The 14748-nt window shown below is 41.9% G+C and overlaps 1 protein-coding gene across 3 annotated transcripts in view; it reads left to right on the top strand.

Annotated features, from left to right (window-relative positions):
- Positions 1–6455: 6455 nt before the first annotated feature.
- LOC111271009 (uncharacterized) overlaps positions 6456–14748 on the top strand; it is a 33916-nt gene continuing 25623 nt past the window's right edge. The window contains exon 1 of one of the 3 annotated variants that reach the window (XM_022851520.2): positions 6456–8002. The gene's annotated coding sequence lies outside the window, so the exon portion shown is untranslated. Of the gene's footprint in view, positions 8003–12898; positions 13367–14748 lie in introns of those variants that run through there. The other 2 variants (XM_022851523.2, XM_022851522.2) reach the window with 2 other exon arrangements.

A 14748-nucleotide genomic window follows, 5' to 3' on the forward strand; every position in this document is an offset into this window, starting at 1 on the left:
CAACAAGCATTGCCGCTGTTGCCTGGATAGTCATCAGTAATAGCAGCCGCAATGTCGTCTATCATTACTTTTATTGTTCTGGATTGTTCTTATTGGATTGGATGTACTACGATCGAATCGATGCTCTGTCCGGGACTTTATCAGGTCAAACGCTGTCTGAACGAACGCCGCCGCGGGGTAAGGCATGCATTCTACAACGAGAAAAAGTAACGAATGGGGTAACCAAATGGGCTACACCCATTGCTACATTAAAGGATATATAAGTGGAAAAACAGGGCCTTAACACAGGAAGGACCTGGAAATCAATAGAAAGAATGGATGGAGAAGATCTGGGTGAGCCTTATATGAGAGCGATAGAGTTATCAGTAGCCCTCACTAAACGCCTTTGCCGGTCTACTGGATGTCTTACTCAGAAGACATGGGCATCAATGCGTGATTAGGTGCTGCGTTATGGAAGCTTTACAGAAATTACCAGCGTATAGGGCTTTACAATTTCTGCTTGTATTATTACGGGTCCTACGGGTCACAGTTGCATGCTATTGATTGTATTCCATGGAACAAAATAAAGACAAAGGACACAGCACAACAATAGGGGCAAAAACAGCTTTCGCTGTCAACTTGCCCTTTCTACTTGCTTCTCACGGCCCCCTGGCTTCTCTCTAAGTTCCGACATCGTCTGTGGAAGGCACTAGTAACTGTCGATACAATTCGGACATCTGAAAAACGAAGATAAGGAATTTTTTTAATTGCTATTCATCTAAGTGTGAGCGATGTCGTGGGAAGAACTCAGAGGTAGCGGCATGCGCCCGCAAACTCCGTCTATTATGAAGGGCTGTTACGACTCCGACAGTGGGAGATAGATAATGGAAAAGGAAAAAAAAAAGGGAAAGCGCAAAGGGTATATTTATATCGAGAGGAAGGGTAGCGACTTACGATAGCGGCACAGACAAAAGCCTTCGGCTGAGTGGCTGCTGGGGAATGAATTTGTACATTTTTGCCGAGGGTACGCGGACAAGACGAAGTAACTATTAACATCGTTACCAACGAAGCATTGTTGGATCCTTTACTGTTGCCCTGTCGTCTAGATCAGACCGGAAGAGTCAGAAGATTTAAGACCTGGAAGTATCTTGCCACTGATGTAATCGACCTACCATTGACTGGAGAGCGTTTGTGTTTAAAATGTTTGTAGGCAATTGGTTTCGTGGCTCTTTCTTTTTGCCCTGAGCCGATGTCGTTGTTTGTTCAGGGGCTAGAAGGTCAAAGCTTTGCCCTTCCGTTCATATATAGCGAGGATCGTCTGCTTTGTTGTCACTGAAAAAGGCCGCATCTATTTGCCACAGTTGCATTGGATCCGCCGCACCGATCCAAATCGTAATAAATGAGTAAAACTTTAGATTTTTGTAGAGAGCAGGCGTTAGAAGTATTAACAAACGAATGGAAGGGAACGAATGAGAAATTGAACGAGGTAAAAACAATAGAACCGAGAGTGTTTAAGCAAGAATCGAGGAATTGGCATAGAGGTTGTTTAGTTTTTGGCGTTTAAAAAAAGCTACATTTTTTGCAGGATAATTGTTATCGTGCATGGTAACTGTAAAAGCAAATCCTAGGTTTACATAAGTGGTTTTCGTTGGACTAAATGCGGAAACGAAACAGGTCCACAGATGTGCTATTTAGGAACACGATTGCTCAGTTTACCTTCGCCGCTTCTAGGTAGAGCAGTATGCTTATATAAGTTGAACGGGAACTGGGCACTAAGCAGCTAACATAAAGGCTCGAATAGGAGCTCTTACGGAAGATAGACGTCGTTGTCGTCTGAATCATACCAGAATGCACTCAGGAGCTTCGCTACTTCAATGTTACCCTCAGCATCGTGTGTACTTCCTCGTTTAAGATTGGCGCGCTCTACGAAGTGCTGATGTATGCTATTGTCCTTTGAGAATATCATAGAAATTTTTTTCTTTAACGGCTCGTTTAGGAAAACAAGCTCCAACAACAAAAGTTTACTAAACCAAACGCTCTTACACAAAAAGCGTCGTCTGTAGAAATAATTTCATAGTCTCGGGCTATCAGACGGGCAGTCACTAATTGTCTCGGATAAAACGAGTTCCGTCCTAGATCATCGATACCATAATACCAAGATAAATTGCCATTGTTGTAGTGAATAATTCCGAACGTCCTATTGGTTTTGTCTAAGCGTAAATAACAGCGTTGCGTAAATAATGCATTTAAACTAGCATCTTTTTCCGATACCTAAATATCCGTGAGTTCCTTAGAACATTGAAGAGTTCACACCGAAGTTGTGACCGTTAAGTATGTATCATTAATATGATAGCATCAGGACAAAAAAAAAAAGTAGAAAACCATAAAGCTAGCTATCTTTTGATAGAGCATATTATATGGTAGTTTTCGAAATAATGTACTAACCTTTTTGCATTAATGCTATGGTATTTTTTCTCGGATGTTTTTTTAGAACTAGAAGGTTTGCCGGTGAGATTTAATGGAAAAGCTATGTATTGTTTTATGGAAGCTCTATGAAAAAACGTTGTTTTTCTGTGTGTGATGCCGAGTTTAACTATATATATCGCTTGACGCTATTCGGCTGGCAGATAAGGTCTGACGACCTATAATAAGTCTGATCTAACTAACAAAACACATATTAGTTAATACTGATCGAATGATATTTCTTCATTACGTATAGTACTTTCAAGTTACCAACAGCAAGCAATAAACTTGCCAGTATTGGTACAATGTATATCCCGTTTATAGTGCTTGTTTTTTATAATTAACATCTTATGTTGTTACCTATACATATGATGATATAGCAGATTTTCAGTGTCTTTGTAAAAGCCGTATTCGGACGCCTCTGTATATACTTTAAAAACTATTCAGTGTTAGTGTGTTTATCTATAGTTAGCTCGAACGCAGCCCAGACATTTATGCCGTACTTCTAGCTAGTGATTTTAAGCCATTCGATTGCTGTCAAAGGAAACGTTCCCTAACATGTATAGCGTAAGGTTACCCTCCAGTTTCACCCACATGATCATTATAGGGACACAGAGACGGCAACTATTTCAACCTTACGAATCCATACTTACTAAATATCACATATCGCATCATATCACAAGACATCCAACACACAGGCGCGCAAATAATGCGTACTGGCTTAGCCGGCAGTGAATATCTTCATAAAATATTCCGCGCGTTGAACTCTTCAACCTGCGATTGTCCGTTACCCCGACTATTCCCAATCGAGCGTCTTATTTGCCAAGATTGGCATTATATAATATAGCTTACTTGAGCATAAATTCGAAATTTTCGAGGTGCGGTGTATAGCAAATAATAAAAAGTGAGCGTTGTGTGGGCACGACAAAATGACAGCGTTTACTGTTTGCCGTTGCCCTGAAAGGGGCAGATCAAAACTGTTGACAGTTTTTATCGGTCTTTTCACTTTCCCGTCTGTTAATTTCTATCAAGCCAATAGTAGCATCATAACTTTTCATAGCACGATTATAGTCCTGAAGCATTTCCATTCTAAGCCCTATAATTCTCCCTACTTTTCTTCCAGCTGTGTAGCAAATTTTTATTTTCGTCTTAACTCACACACTGCGGTATGTCTCATAGAGGCCAACTCATCCTTGCCTGCTAAGATACAGTCTTAATAATCAATGACATGTCTGCCTGAGCCTTTCATCGAAACGCAAACTCGTGTTCCCCACAGACGGACCTCGACGGATCATCTAGATTTCTAGTTTGCAGCAGAAGCAACAGCATTAACTACTGACGATTACCTAATTTCTCAAGCGAAGTCCACCGACTAGCGATAAATAGTAAATTTTAGTTGTATTAATATCTATGTACCTGTAAGGCCGAAGAAAGCCACGCGAGCAAATGACAACTATCCATTAGTAAGGCACACATCATTGCCACTGGTGTGACTGTGCTGGGTTGGGAAGAAGTGCACATCAGGAAGGACCCAGATAGGTACCTGGCGAGCGATGTATAGTGCCGTTCTTTTTCCTAGTTTCCAATGTGTGCCTATGGCTATAATTGGACATAAATATGTACGTATATTACGTGGAACAGGTTTTGACGAACTTACCCTTCCACTGAAGTGACCCATACCGGTACGAAAACACAAACTAACAGAATCCACTGTAAATATATGAGTTTGTTATTTTGTTTAGCGCCTTCAGCTACATTTACCATGGGAACAAGTCTTAATAATTACTTTTGTGGTATTCCACCAAGGGTTCACTTCCTCTAGTTCCCCTGGTTACGGTCGGCTATAGGATGATAAGCTGTAAGAACAAATCGTTGGCTAGTTAAAATTGACGAGCAATTACATTCCTATCCCTGGTTGTTTTTCTGCATTATTTACGTATCCCGCAAACTGTAGGAGGGTAGTTAAACTAACAGCTGTTTATTGTTTCCTTTTGTAACTGTAACAACATATATTGTTATGGTTATATATAATAGCAATGCTCTATGACAATCCACGATGTAAAGCTGTCGTCAGTGGATAAACGACGTATCGTTACGGCTAAAAATTACGTTATCGTAACAGAAGTGTTATTCCTCTATGATTACCGTTATTTCGATCGACAAACTGCATTTATTTGCCCGTGGTCGACGTAAACGGAACGATATTTAATGAGACGAGCCGTTTTGTCTTTGAGTGCTGTCGATGCTGAATAGCGACCGTCATAATCACTTGCTGCGCCACAAGGTTCCTGACGCTTCGCGGATTCGGTGTTAAAAAATGATTCGGTCGGTCGGTTGGTCGGTGCGGTATTTCGAAATGTATGGATGTTTCCAATCATATTTTACATTAGGTAAATATCGATAGTAGTGAATTTAGATGTAAATGGCTGCCGGAGGAACCGTGAAACTAGGAGATACAGGATGTTGCTAGATTCGCGTTAGCGACGTACTCTGACGGTATTGATGACGAGATTATACGTTCTGCTATTTAGTAGGCAAACGCGTTGCCACCACCGTTTGGTAATAAGGGTTGTAGGCGTATTAGGAACAAGCTTTGTCCAGCCTTCTTAGCTCTAGCAAATTAAAATAAACCTAGAACTATTGAAAGAGAATTAATACCGACGATGCCTAGTTTACTGAACGGCTGAGCTAAGTTAGATAAGCAGTAGATTTATTGCAAGTTGCGGTTCGTTATAGCTATTTGCCGCAAGGAACTATGTTTTCTTACCGTAAGTTAGCATCCGTATGCTAAAAAATCACCAACAACTTCGAGCCTAGGCATTTCGTCACGACCGCAGTATTTAACACCTCCAAAATATATACGTGAATATTTATTTCAGTTCTTACGTGTTCATGTGCCAATCCAGTTTGCCAAAAGAAACTGCTTTTATTTTGTTCTGCCTTCTCCAGTTAACAGTTATAACTATCTCTAGTTGCCGTTAGCCTCTTCTCTGCTTTCATGTCCAATCTCCGTGCCTACCTCTCTTGAAACCACTCTTTAGCGATGATTATTTGCTTGCGGACATCCTCGGGAAATAGCAATTTCGCTACTGTGTCAGGCAACAAAGAACGACTTCTTGACGCTTTATATTTTTGCGGCGACGACTGGATGCCGGATACTGATTACGCTCCTTTGCAGAAAAGCAAGCATCCGGCCCCGTACCGGTTTCTTGGAACGTAAAGCAACTGACGCTGGACACAGGAACGCGTTCCAGAACTATCCAGCTTATGAAGACTTATATGGTACAAACAGCGTTCGCGATAACGGCGGTACCAAGTCGTCTATAAGACCAGTGAAACGTTACGACACAATCACCAGTCCCGGAACTATTATAAGAGTGGGGAACATGACTGCGTTATCGTAAGCCACAGCTCTTATAGAGTAAAGGGTATCGCCGTTGTATTATAGACACGGTGATATTATCTGTAGTCGCATAGATATAGTAATATGTTATAGCTATGCATACGTATCTAAACGTTCCAAGCTGTCCCGAAGCGTTCTCAGGGCTATGGAGTTGATGCCGAAATGGCGTTCACCCTTTTCTCGCATCATTGTTGTTCGTATTGGCAGCAAAGACATCACTGGGACGCTGTAGTAGCACCAAGTACGCGGCCGCTGCGTTGGCTGCCGCCGAAGCAAGTACACGTAAGCGTGACTTGTTGAACGCCGATGGTTTTGTAGCGACGATCCTCGGCTATTCAAGGACCCCGCCGCCGCCGCCGCCGCTCACTGGGCTTGGCCCACTCTGGCCGCGACGACCCCGTGGCGGTAGCTGCGCCAAATAGTCGCGGCTTCATCCGCGGCTAACAGCATGACAATATCTGGACCCAGCTGCTTTACTCGGTTTGCAGACTCCTCGAACGACCATCGTACCCAGTTCGGCATCATTACTACTATGACTTCTAGTAGCAGCAGTGTGTCGGAGGATACTCGATTCGCGACAGACTGTTACTGCTCGAATAGTTTATGTTTTTTTCTCACTGCTGATGGTGACCAGCCGTCGTAGTCAGACCGGCACCGTCCCGTCGTCTGGTCCTATGCAGCCGTAAGTCGTCGTTGCCTCTTGTGCTTCGTCTCACCGTTGCCTTTTCTTCGCGCTGGCGTTTTTCTCTTTGTAGAAGTGCCGGTTCGGCAATGAATGCGCTGGCAAAACTCTCACCGACTTGTGATGGTAAAAGCCCTCTCTCATGTCAATGGTCCCGAATGACTGGTCGGTCAGGCGGCCGGACGGCGGAAGGTGCGCGAGCCCACAGACAAACATTCAGCCGCCTTCACGACATAAGATTGTGTGCTCCAGTTGTGGCTTTAGCAGATCTGAGGTTTTGTCTCAGAGCTGTTGCCGTTAGTGCTGCCTATTGCTATGACTAATCCAATCTGTAAGGCACGAAACTGAGCTCAACTAAGGTGGGTGACCAAGATGCGCTCTCGGTGATTTAGCGGTCTGACTATTGGCCATTGGCTTCGGTTCCTTATCAGAAATACGCCTACAAAGTGAGGAATTCGTTAATTAGCATTGATATCACGCTGGGGGGAAGAGGCAAACTAAAAAAAAACTGAAAAAAGTTATTAGTAACTTAGTAAAGTGATTTTATTTTCTATAACGATACCATGCAAGCATATCCCCCTCCTGCATCGAACTGGGTGACTTGTTGGCTAGATCTGACTAAGCTTTGCTGCGTAGTCTACGGATAGCAGTGATTTCGAATTATGTCCTTGTATGTGCGTTAGTGGATTGCAGCAGTGGAACCTTGCAAGACCGTACAGACAGAGAACAGGCCGTTTGCTGCAAAAGTCCACCATCGAAAATGCCGCTTGGATAACTGTAACGGGCCTGACCGGTGGCAATGGTGGAAGTATTTGGCGTGCTTGTGAGTACTCGTGGCGCCGCCGCCGCCGCCGCCGCTGCTGCTGCCGCCGCAGCTGTTAGTTCATCTCGTTTTGTAGGTTAGGTAATGCTTCGAGCACCTCGCGGAATATGTGCGTGACAACCCACGACTTGCAGTGGGGAACGAATAGATCTTTAAATGTTGTTTGAATAGTAACGTATAACATTAGAATAGAAACGGAAGAATTCTCTGTGAAAAATATAGTCCCACGACTGATGATCATTTAAGACAAAGATGTAATCTATAGAATTAATCATAGAACGGTAGTCAAAGATGGCCAAATTAAACAAACGAAAAAAATGCATTACCTAATGTAATAGTGACAAAAGTGCAAACGAGGTCAACGGGAGAACTATTTGCAACGGATGTGCAACAAATAACATTAGCAATAAGAGTGCGAGCAAAATGTGTGCAGTATCTGAATACAGCGGCAAAATGCATTGGTGATTTGATGGATATCGGCGAGCTGCATAACAGAAACTCCTGTATGCATGCCTGTTCTTTAGACAAAATCATACTTTTGAGCAAGGACTACAAATAGGATCATGTTGGAAGCAATATTAGCGTCATGTAGCGAAAAAAAAAAGAATAGTTCTTCTTGGAATACAAGGATCCATGCCTACTGAAACAGGGAGTAAGTAAACCTTCGTAAGGCTTCCAAAGCCTATAGAATTAGCTGCATGAAATAATACATACTTGGAAGTCGAGAAAATTAAGCACCTATATAATACAAGAGATCAGTCATAGACCCGTACACTAGCGATAAAGTCTATCTATAGCTGGGGTATCGCCTCCTTCTACTTGCGGGAACAGCCACATAATTTTCGTGGAGGTGGACTTCACGCCGATGCTGCCACAAGGGGTAAAAGCCCGCATTAGATTTAACAGAGGTATATCTGCCTATGAATCCTGGACAGGTCATGTGTTAAATGCAAATGTATTAGATACTGGGAATAGATATAATGTCCGTGTCTGAAGGTCAACCGTATAGTAATAAATCGAGAAAAAAAAAAGTCGATAAAAAGAGGGAATTAAAAGCTAATAACGTTTAGTCTGAAATTAAACTTTTTGACCATCTGTGGTTGAAGTCTCGTGTTAGAGTAAAAACATAACGATTTTAAGTCAAAATGATTGCATCCTATTAGCTCTATGCCGACTGATGCAGGGAGATTTTGATTCGCCTTATACGAGTTTTTGTCCTTTCTAAAGAATATTAGCAAACGGCAATAGCAAAGATTACTAAGAACAATAGTTGTCTCTATGGTGCTATCTTTTGAACAATGATAAAAAGAACGCGCAGCGACAACGAAAGAGCCGTCGGTGTTCTTGGTCTGAGGGGATACCGGTTCTGGCAGTCGCAGCACGAATAAAGCTCTTAGTATAGAAATTTCGCGAAGTAATTCTCTTTACGCGAACCAAACGTATTGGCAAAACGTAAAAAAGAACGTATTGGAATTTGTGTTTCTGCAGGACGACGCATACTGTGTGTCGTCATTTAATTACACACGTTTGTATATACCGTAGCACGTACATAATGGTAAAATAGTTGAAAAATGTTAGATCCCGTGTGAGAAATAACATCTATGATGTTCGAAAAACTCGAAGCTGACCCTTCGCGTGCAGTAACTTTCCTGGGTAGTTCATCTTTCTATGTCTAGTAAGCAACTATTCCCTTTACTACATGCGGAGTTGAAGTACATCCCCCACTCAGATAGTTATCATACGGATTTTCTTCTGTATTAGCAGTAGCTCAGTGGTGATGTGTTTGACGATTTCATTTAGAAACACGGGGTGGTCTAGGCCCAAAACCGGCGGAATTATCCGAAGCAAAATTTAGCAGCAGGCTCGTGTGGGCAAAATCCCCGCTTTGGACCCATACGAAATCGGACGCCGGCGATTGTACAGGTCAGTTGAAAGAAACTAGTGATCCCCGAGCATAACTTAGTTTAGATTGGGCCCGTATACGTGTACGTACTCTGTAAAATTAAAGCATCGCATTCGTTGTACTACATGTAATTCTTATCAAGTTGTCTGTGAAAAGAGATTTTGTTGATTTCATGGCCATAACGTACCATTCGGACAAAACAGTATTCTCACAGCAGATAATCACGATCATAGATTATAATTTACCAAGGATAATTATTTATATCAAAATCATGCAGAACTACAATGCTAATTATAAGGCTTCACTGTGACTAAGTCCGTTTCGGAGAACGGGGCGTACATCGTCGCCGTTCTTCCTCAATCTCGGCCGGGAATCATCCAATACAGTTATACGATAGCTATAATAATAAACTCATTACACTGACCAGCCGAACCCCAAGGGGGCCTATGGTAGACGAATGATAATGTTTAATCTGTCTAATTTTACGGTAAATATGAACAAGGAATCATCTGAATCAGTGATCTTCTTTAAAAAAGATAGTGTTTCCTTAATGATTGACTGACTTTTTCGCGTGAAATTATTATTGGGCTTTAAGTGATACTTTCTTAAAATGAATGAATTGTGACGAGCTTGCTTAGGCCACAGAATAGAAGGGTCTTCAGCGACTATACTGGTAGACTTACTTTCAACAATCGCGCTAAATTAATTTCCGTCCATTTAATTTTACTCAAACCTATATATATATATATATATATATAGGTTTGAGTATAAAACGTATGAGGTTCATCAATATGAAAAGTTTTTTTGACCGCGAAACGTTTTATCACGAACGTAATCAGCGACAGTATTCGGTGACAGCTATTCATCAAACATTTTCATCATATTTAAATAATCTAAAATACCTAAAAACGGATATTCCATTGGACGTTTTAGCTCTTTCGTAATGTGGCCAAAATATGATCCACCCCCCACTTTGGGTCTATTTTTGATGGGTGATTTCCAACATCCAACATCCGAGGTCAGCTCATCGACGCTGCAGAGGACCGATTCAGAGTTCCAGGTTTCCAAGAGTGCTGGTGTCGGCTTTGGAATATGGCAACCAGCAAATGTCACGACCTGCTTCAACGCGCCCATAAAAAGTACCCAGTACTACGATGATGATATTCACACTCTTCTTAAGAAAACTGAAGGAAGCTGATGATAACTACGAGAGAAGATGGCTAAGAAGCGATCCCAAGCAACTGTGGCTACGAAAGCCCGGATCAAGCACAGTAAAGTTGATATTCCTGCATTCGAAACAAATAACAGCTTAGGTCCAGTATTAACAAACGCTTTACGGGTAGCCCCTTTGTTGGCCACACCGGCCCTTGAATACGAGAAAGCCTTTAGAATTACCAGCTATTTTTGAAAAAAAAACAAAAGTCTCAATGTCTAAGAAAATGACGAGTTACCCTCTAATCATACGTCAATATTTCAGAAGCGAGAAAATCGCTTCATAACCCATAAGCAATTAATGAACACCTTGCAAGTATATAAAGGAAGTACTTTGGTTTTAAAGATTTATAACACATATTATAAATGTATAAACGATTTATGAGTTGCTGAGCGGTACTCGACTTTTAACTTGGCGTTTAGCTTAGAACTTTTACTAATCGGATTGATAATCCAGCGGTATAACGTGATTAGTCTAGACAAGGTTATGGTTGACAAGATATATTGATATGCTAATGTATTACCAAAAGAACGTTTCGTCGCATTGATTCGAGCGAACTAAATAAAGTTTCCACATAAATTTTAAAGTGATGCCGGACTATTACTACTGAAGTATTGATTGACAAAATCTACATTACGAAATAGAAACACAGCCACTTATAAACTTAACAGAGAATTACTTCGATAATATATAAGTCATCATTATATAAACGATTTGATCTGCGTGTACTTCTGTTTAACGACACTCACAACTTAATGTTATTATGTCCTGAATGTGGGGCCGCCCTTTAGTAGAGTTGTCAGCCGAAATACGTTCCCAACATTGCGGCGTCGACAACAAGCACAGAAGTGCTGTGACATTTCAAAACAACTTCAATTTATAGCAGAATATAGTCCGTTTCATTATAGGATCCGATGGCTTTGTTTTAATCACCGTCGCCAACAATTGCTTGCCAAATGTTGTTAAAATAACGATAACGACAAATAACTAGTTTTTTACCGTCTGTAGTATATCAATCATATGCAACGGAACCAGCCGTCGAAACTAGCGTCTTACAATACGACGGAATGGCTTCATCTGTGTTAGATCAATGACCAAAAAACACAATCAATAGGGATCCCTCTTTTATAGACTTGTCCTGTTTTCAGCATTACGCATTATACTTTTCCGTAACTTCCTAGCCAATAACTTCTCTTTCATATTTTAACTTTCTTGGCATACCCCTTCCAGTTGTGTTCGGCTAGTTGAGACTTTGAAAACGGCTTGCATTATATCTAATGGTGCAACATATCTAGGTTGGGCACCATCAATGTTGAAATCTACCGACACCACCCCGTTCATATATGCATTTACATACGAATAGGTCTATGGCCACCACGTCGACCATGAGGGTTAACAGCGAGCGAAGCTGCTTTGCCAGCTAGCTATTAACTTTGCGAACCACTCTAACTATACCCGGGCTGTTGTTATCGTTGACTATGAATAGCACCGTTATTTTGCCCTTTTTACAACTATACACTTATTATAAATGCTCAGACACGCACACACACACACACACACACCCCTACACTTGTACACTTCTGTATCGAGTCGCCGCTCCCGTCGCTGCTGGCTGTTCTTCCATTGTTTATCCGCCTGTCACAGCGACGTTTGTCTATTCAACGGTTCCACATCTACGACAAGTCCAGCAGTGCATGCGAACGCCGCTACAGGCGTCGCTACAATCGACGAAGCCGTTGCTACCCTGTCTGTCTATCTCTTATCATTTCGGATCTATCTATCTATCGTTCGTCGATCGGAGACTTGCTATACCTCGTGCGTTTATTTGTGACTTCAATGTTCTGCCACCCTTTTCGCTATCGCAGTCGGCGTTTTCTTTATTCATGCTAGAGCATCGACCAAGTCGCTGGCGTCGAATCCTGTCCCAGCGCATCCAGCAACGCAACAGTAGTGTCCCACCATTGCCAGAGCCATAAAATAGGCTTGCGCTCCTTTTCCTAAATTTTCTTTTGTCCTTCCACCAGTCGTGGCTGTCTTTCGATATTTTTCTAGTGTTCGCGCAGCACTTCTTTGTGTTACTCGTCTGTTTTTGTTTGATTATCCAGTCCTGCTTGCCTGGACACACGAATGGCCGACTCATTTATTAAAAGTCGCTTTTAACTAGTTAGCGACGAAGTTGCTTTTCTAAATCCACTTTCGCGCCTTGTCTTTTGTTAGCTTCACTTAGCAGGGCTTGCTCGCTCCCTCGTTCATTCGAGCGCTATGCTAAACACCTTCGGATGCCGATCTGATGCGCGGAAACATTCAACGCGATAGGGTACCGGGATAAGGGGTGATAAGGGTGAGAAGACAGCGAGCATCCTGCTACTGTTGCCTGATACTCCGAGGTTTTCTTGTTGCAGGGTGGCGCCATTGTCGTTTATGCGAATAATGTCTCCTGCAAGCCCAATTAAACAGAAGACGGTTCCGGCTGCCGGTACGTTTATCCAACAGCGTCTGACAGCAGAACGACAGATAAGGCAACGCGGCCATCTCGCCGGCGCTCGCTTAACAGGGAAAGGCGCAAAACACATTTACGTAAAAAACCGTCTCATATTATCGAATAGCACTTAGTAGCTTTTCTAGATGATTGCTTAACCCATTAGTTACCCACGTGTGCTGGCTGTCTAATGCGTTTTTAGTTATGCCTGTGCTATCCTTCATGAATATTTATCCAAGAAAGGCAAGATAAGAACGAATCAGAACCGTTGTTAGAGAGAAACCCTATAAATATAAAGCGAAGTTTTTTCAGGTGCTTTTGTACGCTAGCGCTACGTCAGGGAAAAGGGACCAAATGCCCTCACAACAAGAAAGCAAAAAGCTGGACGTTGTTTGTACGACCAACGACCAAATAACAATAGGTAAACCTGACAGCTAAATTGTTAGCGATATTATTAAGAATCGAAGAGCGATAATGTGCGGGGGAAAACGGAATTCGTTGGGCGGAGGGTAACTTTGCGGGGATCTTCGGCTTATCTCGGATTTTGGTAGCACATGACCTTAGCGATCAGATCCTATAGTTACAATACAACTATATAGGTACACTTATAGTACTAACGGCAGCAATGATAAATTAGATGCGAATAGAAATAATAGGCGTGGAAGCAAAACGCTCATCTACTGCTTAGTTAATACGTATATATATATATATATTATATAAAGTTTGGTATATAAGCATTGATCACAATCGCAGTGGCTCCTCATTTTAATTGTAGATTGCCTGCGCCTGTTAATCTGTGAGCCATATCGGCGAGTTAATGGATAACACTGAGCAATGTATATCTGAGACGAGGTTGTCTCTCTTGTCGTAGAAACAGCAGAAATTCGAATTTAGCCAGATCTTATGTAAGATAACAGATGTTAGTGTCATCTCGACAACAAATCATCGTAGAAATACGTGATATCGACATGCACAGGTAAGTATATGATTCAAGGGCGCGTATTGACTTGAGGTAGCTTTAATTCGCCAAATTAAATTGCTCTTCATTCGAGGTTAGCAAAAAAGGACAATCGATCATTTCCGCACGGGTTCAAGAAGCTTTTATGTGTGGATCAACATTTTCCTATTTATTTATTCCCAAGTTAACGCTAAGCGTGTTCCTTCCAATTCCACAGACAGTGTGGCGAACGAAAATGTATGGTGGATTCTTATCTAGTCAAGATTACTGAACATGGCATCTTTTCGTTTGTCAGCAACTGGGGTACCATTTTCTGATACGCCGACTCCGGATCTGCCTCCAAACGCAGTACCTTCTCGATGTACGTTTTTTTCTAAGGAACTGCGCAGGACATCTAACAAGCACAACAAGTTTGGTGTTCGACCACTCTTTGAGTACGTGCTCTGCCTTAAAAAGGACTTTCATCATGATTAGACCACAGAACAGAGTCTCGAATATCTAGTTTCAATAGCCTGTAATAAAGCGTGCTTGCGTTCTTTGGTCGGTTAGAATATTCTCAGAAAACGTCTTTTATAAGCTTTTTTTTTTACGTGATGCTCTACATGCGTTGTAAAATTTGAGGACGCTGCTATTGCTTCATTCTGCCAAGAGGCATCGATGTCGATGGCACCGACACAGTCGGTCAGGTCCTAGGCCTGAGAACCCCTCGCATTTTACAGCAACAATTCAATCTTGAGTCATGGTGATTCGTTCGTGTATGACGGTAATGTTTTAGATATTAATGAGCTTGTTTTGTACGAGTTTTTAGCCAATAAGTCAACTCGAATCTCAAATGTAGACAGTGT

The sequence above is a fragment of the Varroa jacobsoni genome, unplaced genomic scaffold, assembly GCF_002532875.2.
Source record: "Varroa jacobsoni isolate VJ856 unplaced genomic scaffold, vjacob_1.0 contig00279, whole genome shotgun sequence".
NCBI lineage: Eukaryota > Metazoa > Arthropoda > Arachnida > Mesostigmata > Varroidae > Varroa > Varroa jacobsoni.